This window comes from Taudactylus pleione, unplaced genomic scaffold (assembly GCF_031769625.1).
Source record: "Taudactylus pleione unplaced genomic scaffold, aTauple2 ptg000129l, whole genome shotgun sequence".
In the NCBI taxonomy this organism is placed as follows: domain Eukaryota; kingdom Metazoa; phylum Chordata; class Amphibia; order Anura; family Myobatrachidae; genus Taudactylus; species Taudactylus pleione.
The window spans coordinates 4,805,680-4,823,423 of record NW_028284531.1 but is presented as its reverse complement, the minus strand read 5'-3'; positions in this window follow the sequence as shown (position 1 = coordinate 4,823,423).

Here is a 17,744-nt window from a genome sequence, read left to right as displayed (position 1 = left end):
TATGTTGTTCTGTGTCGCAATTGTGCATGTACTAAGTGACTCACTAGTAATAACATTGGGCCTGATTCAGAGCCGGACGCAATTAGCGCTCGGTCGTCCAGAAAATAGGGGTGGCTATTCAAATCAACCGTTCGCTCTTTGCGGTCTGTTCACGCCTCTAGGTCTGAACGAGCGAACCAAACTTGCGGTCGTTTTTTGAAAAAATACGCCCCCTGGCCGCTCGCATCCTACGTCATGTCCGCTATTTATTAGATTAATCGAGTACATCGACCAGGGTATGAACTGCTCGCTATTCTTGGGGTTGGTTTTTCCTACCACAATTTTGCGAGCAGTTCTGACAATAAAATAACCCAGTGACGTGGTCAATGACGCTGCTGTTTTAATTATGCACACCCATAAAACGCCCGTTTTGACCTTTAAGTACGCCTGCGTTCGGATCTCCACTCCCCGTTTTCAAGCACCTTCCCCCATTACCACCCACATACGCCTACTCCTGTCACTCAAATTATCAGGCATTCGCTATTTTGCGAGCACATGAATTTCGACCGCACTGACTGGTTCGCGCATGCGTATAACGATCCGTACGCATGCGCAGTTGGGCAAACATCACTCGGAGAGAACGAGCGGCCGCTTACGAGCGGCTCTGAATCAGGCCCATAGAGAAGAACAGATATGACTAATTAAAAACTATTGATTGGTATGAAGCTAATCACATGGATTCCCCTCTCACCCTCAAATTAATATTTAATCCATAATACTGATGTAATTGAATATAATTAAATAATAATCCACTAAATATGTGGTGTTATCAGCCAGTAACTCACTGTTCTACAGGGATTATTAGTATTTTTTATAGGCAATTATTTTTTGTTATTATTATTAACAGACACTTTCAGTTGATAATATCGATAGTTTATTGTAGAAGCCGAATCAGACTCAAGCACACAGACGGAGGGTTTGTTAAGCTGCCCATCCACTAGGCGACGCGGGGGATGACGACACAATGATGACGACACAATCTTGACGCCGTCATCTCCCGCGGGGTGAAGTACATACACTGAACGTTCAGACGTTCAGTGTATGCAGATCAATCATCTCCAAACATGGCAACCTGACGGCGGTCGTCAGGTTGACCATCATGTTCGGGCGATGATTGATGTTAAAATAAGGTAAGTAGTTACCTTAATTCATACTTTTAATTTTCATTATTTATACTACACTATGAGATTATGCCCTTTTATAATAAGGTAAGCAGTTACCTTACGTCATACTTTTAATTTTCATTATTTATACTACACTATGGGGTATATTTACTAAAGTGTGGGTTTTTAGAAGTGGAGATGTTACCCATAACAACCAATCAGATTCTGCTTAACATTTATCTAACACCTTCTAGAAGATAATAGCTAGAATCTGGTTGGTTGCTATGGGAAACATCTCCACTTCTAAAAATCCGCACTTTAGTAAATATACCCCTATGAGATTATGCCCTTTTTTCTTCATATATGATTCAATATTTATGATGGCGCATCAACTATTGACATAGCGGGAGGGTTGGTAATGTGCGCCATTAGTCCCAGATAGCCAATGGGAAAGTGTTGCCAGGCAGAATATACTAGTGTCGGGCAAAAGGGATTGGAGGACAGGAAAAGGGGGTGAGAGAAAGGGTGATGTCTTAAGGTTTGAGGCAAAAGATGAAAAGGATATAACTGGAGGAAAGATAAATAATAAAAAAAAATATTTTATAATGAAAACAATAGGAAGGAAGGAGGGAGGGAGGGAGGGAGGGAGGGTAAGCACAGATCTGATTGGGGAGAAAAGAGACAGACAAAAGTGAGTGAAAGAAAAGTCAGGAAACTATATGAAATGTTAATTACATTTAACTAACTATGAAAAGAGTGCTACAGAAAAATATTTTATCGATGGGATACTATTCAGGGCCAGTGAAGTTTTTAGGCGCCCTAGGCAAAGATTCAGCCTTCTGCCCCTGCTCCTCCAATATCCTCTTCCTAGCCCCTCAGACACTCACTTGACTTTTTAAAATATTATTACATTTATTAGCAAGAATGCATTTACGCATGCGTGACCTGTCTTTGCTGGATCACACATGCGCAGTGGAATTTAAATCGGGACTTGGGATTTCAGGTCCACGTTTGCAAAAGAAGTAAAAGACTTTACAAAAGTAAAATGTTTTAAAAAAAATAGAAAAAAAGTGTATAGTCAACTGTACAGGTCATTTAAATGGAAAAAAAAAAACTCACTGAGGGGCCTATTCATTATACTAAAATATTGCTGGAGGTAATTAGGTTTAGAACTCGCATGGAGGCCCTGATTCAGAGCCAGATGCTCTGACAGAGCGCTCGCTCTGAATCAGGACTGTCCTTCCTGATTTTAGAGCGGCCTCCTGGCCGCTCGCATAGCTGTGGGTGACCGCCCACAGCTATAGCTAGCGGCCAAAAAGATGGTCGCGATGGTCAAGACCATCGCGACCATCGGGCTTGCGGCGAGACCCTTGTGGTAGGGTCTCATCTGCCGCAAGCCCTGGAGTGCTTTTGGCTCTATCAGTGATATCTCCTGCGTTAAGCGTGTTAATGAATACTAAAATAACGATAATTGAGGAAAATGCCTTAAAACCATTATTTTAGTGTTGATGAATAGGCCCTTGACTCTGCATAAAGAGCAGCTTTGCAGAAGTGATACTTTTGTTAGTGAGGCATGATGAATGCCTCCAAGAGATTTTTTTAAACTCGCAGTGAGTTTAAAACAAAATTATCACTAGTGATAATTATGCCATGATGAATAGGCCCCTGAGAGCCAGACAACCATAAGCAGAATAATGACATGACATGAGGCTGATCGTTCCCAAACCTTCCTGAAGGATTTAGAGGAGATGTGAATGATACTCGTCATGTATTCTATTTGATACGTCTGCCATAGCCTGCTGTGATAGTGCATGTGATAGTCTGCCATAGCCTGCCGCGGCGGCCATTTTCCCGTTGTTTTTACAGCGCCGGACCCGACGTGGGATTCTGGAGAGGTAAGCAATACTATGGGTGCAAGGTGTGCGGTGTGGGGTTCCCCTGGACCCATTATAGATGCGCACACCCTGCACCCATTATAGATATGCCCCTGAAGAGGCTGTTTCCAGGAAGCTGGGGTTAGACAGGTGGCAGCAGACATAATAGGCCAGATTACGCTCATACGTCTTGCTCGCCAGTGGGGTATATCATCATACATATTATAGTCTTGAAGTAGGCATGTTGTGTGCGTGTAGAATTGTGGCCAATTCTGCATTGTACATACGCAAAGATCTGCATGGGCTGGTGTATGCCTGTGCCGACAGTGGTGAAGACGTTACAGTCGGCAGAAGTCAGGGGGCGGAGCAGAGCACATACTGATTTCAACATCTATTTTCACGCACTTTATGCGATTGCAGATGTGATCATAATATGTGCACCAACTGGCTTGGCTTGACAGCTACAGCACCACCTAGGATGTATCCTCTGGGCGCTACAGCACCACCTAGGATGTATCCTCTGGGCATCCAATTGGTGTGGTCATACCCCTTTGAAACTTGTTTGGGTGGATGCCACCATCACAGCACAGATGCTAGTGGCTCATCAATGCCACCTAGCTTCATTCTATCACTCTGTATATACATGTTTGCAGCTCCCTAACCCCCTCCCCATGTTTGCCCCTGCTCACTCCCCATATGTGCCTCTGCCTGCCCACATGTTCCCAGGAGCGCTGAGGAGGAGGTGGCAGGTACTATTTACCCGGGCTTGTTGTAGGGTCCCGGCGGGGGTTAGGGTCCGCCGCCTCCCTTCTTACCTGTCAGTGGCAGCAGTCTCTTTGCTGTGTGCAGGGCTGTGGTGGGTTCATGGAGGCTACTGCAGCTGCACTAACCGCCTAGCTGAGGGACGCATGGTGCCCCCTGTTCAGCATGCACTGCCACTTTGCAGCACTGTGAATACTATTTATTCATAGCGCTTGCGAGCAGCTGAATCAGGCCCACTCTCTATATACCCCCATCTCTTTATCTTTCTATCTATATAATTATAGATATATACAGTCAGGTGCATAAATATTGGGACATTGACAGAATTGTCATATTTTGGCCTCTATTCACCACCACAATGGCTTTGAAATGAAACAAACAAGATGTGCTTTAACTGCAGACTTTCAGATTTAATTTGAGGGTAATTATATCCAAATCAGGTGAACGGTGTAGGAATTACAACGGTTTCTATATGTGCCTCCCACTTCTTAAGGGGCCAAAAGTAATGGGACTATCAACTCAAAAGCTATTTCATGGACAGGTGTGGGCTATTCCCTTGTTATTTCATTATCAGTGAAGCAGGTAAAAGGTCTGGAGTTGATTCTAGGTGTGACATTTGCTTTTGGAATCAGTTGCTGTTCACTCTCAATATGAGATCCAAAGAGCTGTCACTATCAGTGAAGCAAACCATCATTAGGCTGAAAAATCAAAACAAACCCATCAGAGAGATAGCAAAAACATTAGGTGTGGCCAAATCAACTGTTTGGAACATTCTTAAAAAGAAAGAACACATCGGAGAGCTCAGCAACACCAAAAGACCCAGAAGACCATGGAAAACAACTGTGGTGGATGACAGAAGAATTATTTCCCTGGTGAAGAAAAACCCCTTCACAACAGTTGGCCAAATCAAGAACACTCTCCAGAAGGTAGGTGTATATGTGTCAAAGTCAACAATCAAGAGAAGACTTCACAAGAGTGAATATAGAGGGTTCACCACAAGATGTAAACCATTGGTGAGCCACAAAAACAGGAAGACCAGATTAGAGTTTGCCAGACAACATCTAAAACAGCCATTACAGTTCTGGAACAATGTCCTATGGACAGATGAGACAAAGATCAACTTGTACCAGAGTGATGGGAAGAGAATAGTATGGAGAAGGAAAAGAACTGCTCATACCACCTCATCAGTGAAGCATGGTGGTGGTAGTGTTATGGCGTGGGCATGTATGGCTGCCAATGGAACTGGTTCCCTTGTATTTATTGATGATGTGACAGCTGACAAAAGCAGCAGAATGAATTCTGAAGTGTTTCGGGCAATATTATATGCTCTTATTCACTGAAATGCTTCAGAACTCATTGGACGGCACTTCACAGTGCAGATGGACAATAACCCGAAGCATACTGCAAAAGCAACCAAAGAGTTTTTTAAGGCTAAAAAGTGGAATGTTATACAATGGCCAAGTCAATCCCCTGACCTGAATCCGATTGAGCATGCATTTCACTTGATGAAGACAAAAGTGAAGGGAAAATGCCCCAAGAACAAGCAGGAACTGAAGACATTTCCAGTAGAGGCCTGGCAGAGCATCATCAGGGATGAAATCTATGCGTTCCAGACTTCAGGCTGTAATTGCCTGCAAAGGATTTGCAACAAAGTATTAAAAAGTGAAAGTTAGATTTAGGATTTAGTTTGTCCCATTACTTTTGGCCCCTTAAAAAGTGGGAGGCACATATAGAAACCATTGTAATTCCTACACCGTTCACCTGATTTGGATGTAATTACCCTCAAATTAAATCTGAAAGTCTGCAGTTAAAGCACATCTTGTTTGTTTCATTTCAAAGCCATTGTGGTGGTGAATAGAGGCCATAATATGAAAATTCTGTCAATGTCCCAATATTTATGCACCTGACTGTATATATATATATATATATATATATATATTATACACTCCAAACTCCATATACAGTACATCTGTATATCCCCTGCCTGTGCCCCCCTATACTACAGCCTGCTATATACAGTATATATAGAATATATGTGTGTGTGTGTGTGTATATATATATATGCTACCCAACAGTTAGTAAGCTATCATCATGTAGCTGTAAACAGAACAGTGGTCATATTAGTATCATAATTATCATCAGACTGAATTATCAAAATATAACATATTCTATATATATGGATATGCTTGATGCATATATAATGGACATAACCAATTACAGTCATAGACATGAATCATACTCTAACTTCAATAAGATACAATTAATCCTAAATGGTGGAGTTGGATCTTTATCTAATGGTTGGCATGTGATTATGGGGTCTATTTACTAAGCAGTGTTAGAAGACAAAGGTGCCAGCCGATCAGCTCCCAACTGTCATTTTTCAAACACAGCCTGTGAGATGACAGTTAGGAGCTGATTGGCTGGCACCTTAACACTGCTTAGTAAATAGACCCCTATATCTGATGGTTCCTTATTTCATCTTTATATGTATACAAATCTTGTATTACTAATGCTCCTCCCTTATCTGCTGGACAAAATATAAGTTTGTCATTGTCAGCAAGCTTTTTAAGGGCCTGACATTTCTCTATATTGCGATTATGTCTCTGAACTGGTAATGTTTTGGTCTCATTGGCTATTTCTTGATTTAACATACCTGAGAAAGTACGGATTGAGACATTTGCTGAATGTGGCTCAAAGTTAGATTTAGGCAAAACTTTTCTCAAAGCTTCTGGTAGAGGGAGAGTTGGTATATGTTCCACTGTTTGTTTTCCGTAATATTCCTTTAGTTTCAGTTGCCGTGACAATCAATGCTGTTCAATCTGCCATTTGAATTGGTTAAACGGAGTATAGGGCACAAAAGATAATTCTCGACTTAAAACATCTCTTTCAACTTTGGAGAGTTCATAAGATGATAAATTAATTACTATATCTTGCGCTGCCGGGGTGGTCTTGTTCCACGTCCCCTTTCTCTGCCACTGCCTGCCGCGTCTGGTATAATGCCTGGTTCTATGCCTGGATCTTTTGCACAGGTTGTCACCCCTAAAAGGTACATTCTATTTTTAGGGTTTTGGTTGGAATCTGGTCTATTGGAATCACTAGCAGATGTAATAAATTCATTACTGGTCAAAACAGACGTGGGTATAATACGTAACCCCAAAACTAATTTTCTGAACGATAAGAAAGGTTGCATCAAGTGTTGGATACCTCATTTCAGGGGACGTCTTATCACCCGCATACATTTAAAGCTTTCAAAATTAGACACATGTAACTCCAAATACGAGATTCACCAGATAATATGCCCGTGCAGATTGTCTTATATAGGCAAAACTGAGCGGGCCTTTAAGGAGAGAATGGCAGCGCATCGCTCTGCCATTCGAGCAGCGATCCATAATGGAGATAGTGAACAGCCTGTAGCCAGGATTTTGGTAGGACACCTCACCCGTTAGCCTCACTTCGCTATCGAATGATCGAATATATCCCCCTCTCTATTAGGGGAGGTAATCGCCCACTCAAGTTATTACAGCAGGAGACTGAGTGGATCTATAGGCTCAACACATTGAGTCCTAAGGGACTCAATGACCAATTGGGCATTAACAACTGTTTATAAGACATTCTCAGACATTTTTACATTATGGTTAGCCAAGGTCCCATGACACCATGTTAGTGATTAGATGTCAGTTCATTACCTGGTAGGAGGGTTCGTACATTATATGGATGTTAGCACCTAATTAGCTGGTTACCAGGCTTTTACTATCTGTTTCTATATAATATATCAGTTATTGAAGATTTTATCATAATGTATCTTAGCCTATTTTGCATATTGAAGTTAGAGTATGATTCATGTCTAAGACTGTAATTGGTTATGTACATTATATATGCATCAAGTATATCCATATATATAGAATATGTTATATTTTGATAATACAGTCTGATGATAATTATACTAATATGACTACTGTTCTGTTTACAGCTACATGATGATAGCTTACTAACTGTTGCTATGGAGAGGGGGAGCAGAGGGATGACATCCCAGCTCATACACGGGTCGGGCTATGATGACGTCATGATACCACGCGCCACTGACCGGGTGTGAGGTCCCAGAACTAGAAATGGCGTTCACATGGTGTTTGTCTATATTAAGGTAGGACACATTGCTATCCTGATGAAAGTGCCACACGAATAAAGGGCAATGAAACGTTGCCGCACATGCCGCAGTTTGAGTGAGATTCGTTATCCAGGAGTGCCGCACCGTGGGGTAAAAAAATACACCATGCATAACTATGCAATGCAGGGTTACCTCATATATATTTTTTACTTGACATTGCAATACTCTACCAACTTATTATAGCAAAACATCTCAAGGAGAAAATTAGGTTTTGACAATCAAAGGCATAATCTAAGAGATCAAAATAGCAGAGAACCAACATAGAGGAAAATATAAAACATAAAAATAGAAGGCAGAATCATCTTACAGAAATATGTTATTAAAAATTCCCAAACCAATCTGTTCATTTAGCCCTTTAGAGGCTAAGGTACCTAGGCGGTATATCCACCTGGACTCACACCTAAAAACCTGTAAAGGTCTATTATCATAGACAGCGGGATATGATCTGTCATGCAGTATCTAAGGCATACCCTTCTGCTCCACGGGAGGTTTCTGTCCTCCCTGAGCTCGCCAAAGAATGTGGCGCTTTTAGGAAATGGCATGCTACCAGTTGGTCACTGTGACCAGAATTATGTGCTAATCTGATAGATGATCTATGTGCAGCCATATGATCTTTGAATGTTCTCTCGGTTTTGCCTATATATGATAGGCCACAAGGACAGATTATCTGATACACTACGAATTTGGAATTACAAGTTGTTAGGTTCTGAATTTGTTGTGGACCCGGGGTGGTGATAGAAGCAGACACAGGAGCAGACTTAAATGAAAAAGTGGGGTTTTTAATAAGGGACTGAGAAGACATGGGAGTGGCAAACAAAAGTCCAGGTATAGCACTAAAGTGCACTTGATAACTGTTTTGAGGGTTAATGAACAAATGTCCAGGTAGTGACAGGCAGAACAGTCCAGTATAGGTATGGTGAGCTAAAACAGAATGCAGGCTTGATGAGCTGTAAGTGAATGCAGGTTTGGTGAGCTGTAGCTGATGCAGACAGAGGTAGTGAAGTCCAGCTGGGAATGAAATGAAACAAGGTGCAGGGAAACAGCAGGTTCAGGTACTCAGGCAGGTAGAAAGGTATATGGAGGAGGTAGGGGAATCCAGCAGGGTTTGGAGCAGGTTAGGAAAAGCAGGCTTAGACAATGAATCCAATAGACAGGTTTAAGCACAGGAACACTCTCTCTCAGCTCTCGCAGAGAAACACGTTGCACTGGCAATGCAAGGGAGCTCTGAACTCCCTTAAATCCCCAGTGCTCAGCCGTGACTGGTCAGAGAGGAGCATGTGACACACCAGGATAGGGCAACTAGGTCACATGTCCGGAGGCAAGATGGCGGCGCCCATGCCAGAACGGAACGGAAGTACCACCAGGCCTAACCAGACCAGAGTGACAGTATGCCCCCACAGAACCACGCACAGCCAATGCTCTTCGCCAGGCACCACCGCCACTGCCAGACACCCCTCGCCATAGCGTCCTCACAGGTATTACCCATCGACTACCATGCCGAGACCCTGGTCGTGACAGTACCCCCCCTTTATGGGTGGCCTCGGGACACCTTCTAGGCTTTTCAGGATGAGCCAAGTGGACTTTGTTGACAGGACTGGAAACGTGGATATCCTCAGCTTTGACCCGACAGAAACAGGAACTAGAAACTGAAAACCCCTCCTGGGGTACGAGACTTGAGGCCCCTTCCTGGGGTGCTAGATCTGAAATCCCCTCCTGGGGAACAAAACTTGAAACATCCTCTCGAGGTATGGGGCTGAAAACCCCATCCTGGGGCTGGACACTCAGAAATCCCTTAAGGGGCTGAGGCTCTGGAGACCTCCTTTGATGTTGAGACCTTAGAGACATCCTCTGGGGTTGAGGCTTTGGAGGCACCCCTCCTGGGGCTACAAAGGACTTCCCAACAGGTGGTTGTAGTTGTCTAGCTGTCAAAACTTTTGCCCCAAGCATGGGTGTATTCCGTAGTGTTTCTAGACCACTATCAGGGGATGATGACCGTGACAAGGCGTCGGTCTTCGGAAGGCAAGACACTTGACATTCCACACTCCATGACTGAACCTGCATAGTGTTCCAATCAATTCTGGGGTTGTGCTTACACAGCCACAGGTATCCGAGTATAACTTCATGGGAAGTCTTGGGTATAATGAAAAAACTGATATGTTCAACATGGAGGGTTCCAACACGAACTAAAACAGGTTGAGTTCTCTTAGACACAGTTCCATTACAAAGAGATTTACCATCAACAGAGGTCCAGGAGACAGAATGATCCAAGGTGCTGCAGGAAATTTGTAATTTATCTGCCAACCGAGACGACATGAAATTCCCCACTGCCCCGGAGTCCAAAAGGGCAGACACAAACACAGGGCTAGAATTAATGTCTAAGGCTATGAACAACACAGAGTCAATATGTTTAGAGGACGGAAGAATTGCTCCTAGCTGAGTGCACCCAGAATTAGCTAGAAACGGAACGCTCCCCGGCTTGCGGGTACAGGAAGCCACCAGGTGACCAGAGTCTCCACAGTATAGACAAAGGTTCTCTTTAAAGCGTCTGTCGTTCTTCGTTAGAGAGACGGGTATGATTTACCTGCATGGGTTCTTCCTCGGAAAGGGAGGGAGTGGGACGGGTAGGGGAAGGGAAACGCTTAGCTCTGTGTTGTTCATCTTGGCGCTCTCTAAAGCGTATATAAACTTTATTACAAAGGGAAATGAGATCACTAAGACTAGAGGGTAATTCGCGAGTCACTAGATCAACCTTTAAACGATCTGATAGACCTTGCCAAAAGGCCAATGTCAAGGCTTCTTCATTCCACTTGAGTTCAGATGCCAAAGTCTGAAACTGAATGACATACTGGCTGACAGGACGGGTCCCTTGTTTTAACTTCATAATACTGGAGGAAGCAGAGGAAGTTCTTCCAGGCTCGTCGAAAATCGTCCTGGATGTTGCTAGGAACTCTGGGTAATTGTCCAGAAGCGGATCTGAACGCTCCCAGAGCGGAGAAACCCATTCTAGGGTGGAGCCGGATAACAAGGACACAATGTAAGCCACTTTGGTTCTAGGAGCAGGAAAGTTAGAGGGTTGCAAAGTAAAGTGCACATCGCACTGATTGAGAAATCCACGACACAGTTTTGGAGTACCATCAAACTTATCAGGTGTGGGAAGATGCAAACGAGTAGATACAGATGAAGAAATCACAGGAGTGGGGACAGGAGTACCTGCAAGCACACTAGGAGCCGTTGAAGTAGCTTGTACAGTATCCAGACGACGAGCAATGTCTTGCACAAACTGTGCCATCTGTCGCTGTATAGTCTCCACACTCTCCAAGCGAGTTGCTATGCTCTGAATTAAATCCTCTTGTTTAGTTATTTCTTGCAGGAACCGAGCCACTTGGTGCTGCATAGCTTCCAGGTTTTCCAAACGGCCAGCAATACTTCGGAGAAAATCAGCTCCAGACTCCTGTTCCGTGGCCGGATCCATGGGGCCAGTGCAAACTGTTAGGTTCTGAATTTGTTGTGGACCTGGGGTGGTGATAGAAGCAGACACAGGAGCAGACTTAAATGAAAAAGTGGGGTTTTTAATAAGGGACTGAGAAGACATGGGAATGGCAAACAAAATGTCCCGGTATAGCACTAAAGTGCACTTGATAACTGTTGTGAGGGTTAATGAACAAATGTCCAGGTAGTGACAGGCAGAACAGTCCAGTATAGGTATGGTGAGCTAAAACAGAATGCAGGTTTGATGAGCTGTAAGAGAATGCAGGTTTGGTGAGCTGTAGCTGATGCAGACAGAGGTAGTGAAGTCCAGCTGGGAATGAAATGAAACAAGGTGCAGGGAAACAGCAGGTTCAGGTACTCAGGGCCTGATTTAGAGCTGGACGCAATTAGCGATCGCTCGTCCAGAAAATAGGGGTGGCTATTCAAATCAACCGTTCGCTATTTGCGGTCTGTTCACTCCTCTAGGTCTGAACGAGCGAACAAAACTTGTGGTTGTTTTTTGAAAAAATACGCCCCCTGGCCGCTCGCATCCTATGTCATGTCCGCTATTTATTAGATTAATCGAGTACATCGACCAGGGTATGAACTGCTCGCTATTCTTGGGGTTGGTTTTTCCTACCACAATTTTGCGAGCAGTTCTGACTATAAAATAACCCAGTGACGTGGTCAATGACGTTGCTGTTTTAATTATGCACACCCATAAAACACCCGTTTTGACCTTTAAGCACGCCTGCGTTCGGATCTCCACTCCCCGTTTTCAAGCACCTTCCCCCATTACCACCCACATACGCCTACTCCTGTCACTCAAATTATCAGGCATTCGCTATTTTGCGAGCACATGAATTTCGACCGCACTGACTGGTTCGCGCATGCGTATAACGATCCGTACGCATGCGCAGTTGGGCAAACATCGCTCGGAGCGAACGAGCGGCTATGAATCAGGCCCTCAGGCAGGTAGAAAGGTATATGGAGGAGGTAGGGGAATCCAGCAGGGTTTGTAGCAGGTTAGGAAAAGCAGGCTTAGGCAATGAATGAAATAGACAGGTTTAAGCACAGGAACACTCTCTCTCAGCTCTCGCAGAGAAACACGTTGCACTGGCAATCATACTTGCCTACTTTAGAAAAACAGTTTCAGGGAGACTATAAACGATATTAAAATGCGCTGCGCTAAGTGCGACGTGGGTCCTAGGGGGCGTGTCATGCTCTGCCCAAAAGGCATGTCTAGCTACACCTATGAGCATATCGAATGCCGCTCAGCGGTGTGTCCTACAGTGGCCGGTAAAATAAAAGTACTAAGTGCAGCAGGCTGCCAGGTGGGGTTTGTGAATGGGTGACATGTGCAGACAGAAAATATCACTCACTTACATGATAACTGGCATTGCATCCGTGCCAGAATCAGCCCCAGTATATGACTCTGGTTGACTTAACCAATATGAGTCCTCTAACAAATTATTTTTTAAGCCTCCACTTTTGGGCAAAAGTGGCAAACTAGATTGGCAAATAGTTTCTTATCTACCGTCTAAACCATATGTTTCTAGGATTAGAAACATATGATGCAGCTAATATTTTAACGTTCCATAAGCATATTTGTGGAATATTCTGACCTGCCTGTTTAATATAAAATTATATTTCTAAGTTGTGCCAGTGAAAACATAGGGGTCAGTGCCATCGTATAGACAAACACACACCCTACTGACAAACACACACAGGGTTCAGAGCCAGCCTAGAGACGCACACACCAGTGCCAGTTCACACACACAAATACACACACACACACAGCAGTGCCAGCACACACACACATCAGTGCCAGCATACACACACCAGTGCCAGCATACGCACACACACACAAGTGCCAGCATACACACACACCAGTGCCAGCATACGCACACACACACACAAGTGCCAGCATACACACACAAGTGCCAGCATACACACACAAGTGCCAGCATACACACACACACAAAGTGCCAGCATACACACTCACACACGGGGCAGTGCCAGCATACACACTCACACACGGGGCAGTGCCAGCATACACACACACCAGTGCCAGCATACACACACACACGTGCCAGCATACACACTCACACACGGAGCAGTGCCAGCATACACACACACACTAGTGCCATGAAAAAAACACACACACAAGTGCCAGCATACACACTCACAGACGGGGCAGTGCCAGCATACACACACACAAGTGCCAGCATACACACACACTAGTGCCAGCATACACACACACAAGTGCCAGCATACACACACACACACACACACACAAGTGCCAGCATACACACACACACAAGTGCCAGCATACGCACACCAGTGCCAGCATACACACACACAAACCAGTGCCAGCATACACACACACACAAGTGCCAGCATACACACACACACACGGGGCAGTGCCAGCATACACACACACACAAGTGCCAGCACACACACGGGGCAGTGCCAGCATACACACACACACAAGTGCCAGCATACACACACACCAGTGCCAGCATACACACACACACACAGGGCAGTGCCAGCATACACACACACCAGTGCCAGCATACACACTCACACACGGGGCAGTTCCAGCATATGGAGCTGCTGCAGGTAAAGCCTTAGACACTAACCCCGGGAAACAACAGGCAATCCTCCTCTGCCCTCTCCTCCGAGCTCCCTTCCTCGCCATCACTCTTTCTGCCAGCGCTGCTCTCCACTGCCGGGGCAGCAGATCTACCATTCCGTAAAGCTGCTGAGCTGCTGCCTGACGTGCCGCTCCACCAGCTTGGCCCCAGGGTGGAGAGGCGCTTGTGCCGCGGTCCCTTTCAGGTACTACCCGCCGATCTGCTGGGGAAATTGTCTTCTGCCCTGTGTCTGTGGGGGTAGACGGAAGCTCCGTAAGCCTGTGCAGGCACACCCCTCCAGCCCCTAGTGGAAGCCCCGGATTGGATATGATGATGCGCTGTTGTTGTGAAGCGCAGCGCACACCTCCCTCCTGCAATCACCACCAACAAAGCAGTGCACTTACTGGCAGGACAGACTGCAAGCATCCCTGTACAGGCCGGGGGGACCTGGTGATGACTCCGATTGTGCCGGGCTTCATCATGACAATGAATTATTCAGGCTCCGCCTCATCACGTCTGGGGAATCAGTGGGGAATCCGAGGTTTTTATTTAACTTTCCGCAGCGCCTGGAGACTCCACATTGAACCGGGAGTCTCCCGCAGGATTCGGGAGTGTAGGCAACCATGCTGGCAATGCAAGGGAGCTCTGAACTCCCTTAAATCCCCAGTGCTCAGCCGTGACTGGTCAGAGAGGAGCATGTGACACACCAGGATAGGGCAACTAGGTCACATGTCCGGAGGCAAGATGGCGGCGCCCATGCCAGAACGGAACAGAAGCACCACCAGGCCTAACCAGACCAGAGTGACAGTATGCCCCCACAGAACCACGCACAGCCAATGCTCTTCGCCAGGCACCACCGCCACTGCCAGACGCCCCTCGCCATAGCGTCCTCACAGGTATTACCCGTCGACTACCATGCCAAGAGACCCTGGTCGTGACACAAGTAAATCTATGTCTAATTGTATATGATTTACCAGAATGGGGGTGGCAGAAAATGTTGCCAGGCATAAGAAAACGGCAAGTCATACATGTGCATTTGAAACATCCATTTTTTCGGTTACTTTGGGATTCCGTCTTGGGACCAAGGGCCTGATTCAGAGCCGTTCGCTCGCGCTGTACGTTCGCAAGCGGCCTGATGTTCTGCGTATGCTTCGTTCTGCGCATGACCGAACTACACAATGCGATCGCATCCCTCTCGCTCGCCCAGCAAAGGCAGCCCAGGGTAATGAGTAACAGGAGAGGCCGTTTGTGGGTGGTTACAGGGACAGGACACTAATAACGGGGGGTTGGAGATGCGAATGCAGGCATGCCTGAGTGTTTCAACACCGTTTTAGAGGCGTGCATAATTAACAGGCAGCGTCATAGAACACGTCACTTGCCTTTTTTATACACTGATTTCCTCGCAATGCTTGCAGTAGGGTAAAGCTACCTCAAGCACTGCGTTCGCATCTGATGTTGCTCGATGTACCAATGTTTTAATACACTTCCTGGAGATGACGTGGTGCTGGTGGGCGGCTCTGCCTGTGCAATTGGGCGTACGCATACACAAAGTGGCTGCTTGCTAAGACATGGTGGGCGTGCTTATGCCTTGGCGAGCATTCGCTTCCCGTGGCGTCGCTTTGACAAATTTGCATACGCATCCAGCGAGCGTACGCAGATAGCGAACGGGTCTGAATCAGGCCCCAAGACCGGAGATATCCATCTTTACCAGGATGTCTCCAAGATTCCGACCCCCTTGTGTAGCAATACATAATGTTAGTATCATTCAATATAAGATGAGGGTCAGTTTGAATAATAGGCCAAAGTTTTTTTAGAAACCCTATTAATATATCTACTGACTGGTGAGAATTTATTGATCAAAGGTATAAATTTAGGTTTCACCTTATTGAATTGACTGGATAATAGCTGGTCCCTATTAATACTCAGAACCTGTTTAACCTCCTGTAGATGAGCAAGATCATAGCCTCTTTCCACAAACTTAGTTATCATTTCATTCATCTGACTGTCCAATAATGTTGGGTCAGAAGTGATTCGTCTAACTCTAAGGAGTTGGGAGTAAGGAAGACCATGGATCAAGGGTTTAGGATGACAGCTATCAAAAGAACGCAAGCTGTTCCTATCAGTCTACTTGGAATACAAACTGGTACTAATCCTACCATGTTCTAAAGAAATCAATACCATTGATATTGTAAAACAATTTAACAGGGCTATAACTAGCATTGTGATTGTCAACAAGGTTAATCAGATCCTTTTTAGGACCTCCCCAAAACAGGATATAGCGCATATAAAATGCAATTCTATCAGCTATTGATGGGTCACTGAAAAAAATCATATCCTCAATATCAAACATAAATATGTTCACATACAATAGGGCCACACTGGACCCCATCGCACAACCAGTTAACTGTAGATAATATTTATTATCATGCAAGAAATAAATTTTGGTGAGGATTAACTCAAGTAATTCCATAATCAATTGAAGATTGGGACCCTCAAATTGCGGATGATGTAACAACATTTTTTTAACAGAATTTAAACCAACACCATGAGGGATGATGGTGTAAAGACTATTAACATCCAGGCTCGCCAGGCAAATCTCGCCCTCAATGGTGGTAATGATTGTAGTTTATTCAGCAACATTGTAGTGTCCATCAAATAATGTGGATGTTTTCTAATACAGGGCTGAAAAAGTGAGTCCAAATAAATTGCAGTAGGTTGGTAAAGTGAACCACGTGCACTAATGATGGGACGGCCTGGAGGATTAACCATCGACTTGTGTATTTTAGGGACTGTATACATGATCGGCACCACTGGAAATTTAGGTAATAATGCTTGGTATAATTTCTCTGGGATAAGAATTTGATCCACTGCATTTTGAAGAAAATTGATAAGTTCATTTTTAAACAAATTAGCAGGGTCCGATAGGAGTATATGCTCATGATATATATATATATATATATATATATATACTATATAATTCCAAATTACCGGCACTCAAAAAGAATCAAGCTCAAATTAACTTGTAAGGGTGCTCACCCTGAAGGACATGGCCCCTCCACACAAACCATAAGAAATAGGCGGCACACCAAGACTAGTAAGGCTTTTCTACAACGTTTCGGGTGTCCTGATGACGGGGGTTTGACCCCGAAACGTTGAAGTAAAGCACCGGCTATTTGCTGCCTTACTAGCCCTATTTCTTATGGTGTATATGTATGTATATATATATATATATATATACACACACATACATATACTGTATATATGCGTTTGTGAGGGGGTGGGGGAGGGAGTAGGCAGGAGGTATGCCTAGGGTGCCGAGAAACCTTGCACTTGCCCTGGGTGTGCTCAATACACTCAGCAAAATATTCTATAAGAGAACAAAAGATCCCTAATTGAAACAGAGAACCAAACCTGACTCATCTATATAGGTGTGTGATGAGGGCAGGGAAGGTGTTGGTACAGCACAACAACATAAAGGAGGGTGGGGTAAGGAGAAAGCAGGAACCAAGGGGACTGAGGGGTCTATTCCTCATCATTTAAGTTATACAAAAGCAGGGGAAAAATAACATTTATAATTTTGTATAATTTAAGTGTCAGACCCATTCATCATTCATGTAACGGAAAATAGATCCTTTTCCCTGCCTAGTCCTACCTTACCGCAGCTGTAATCAGTGCTGCGCATGCGCCATTCAGTTCA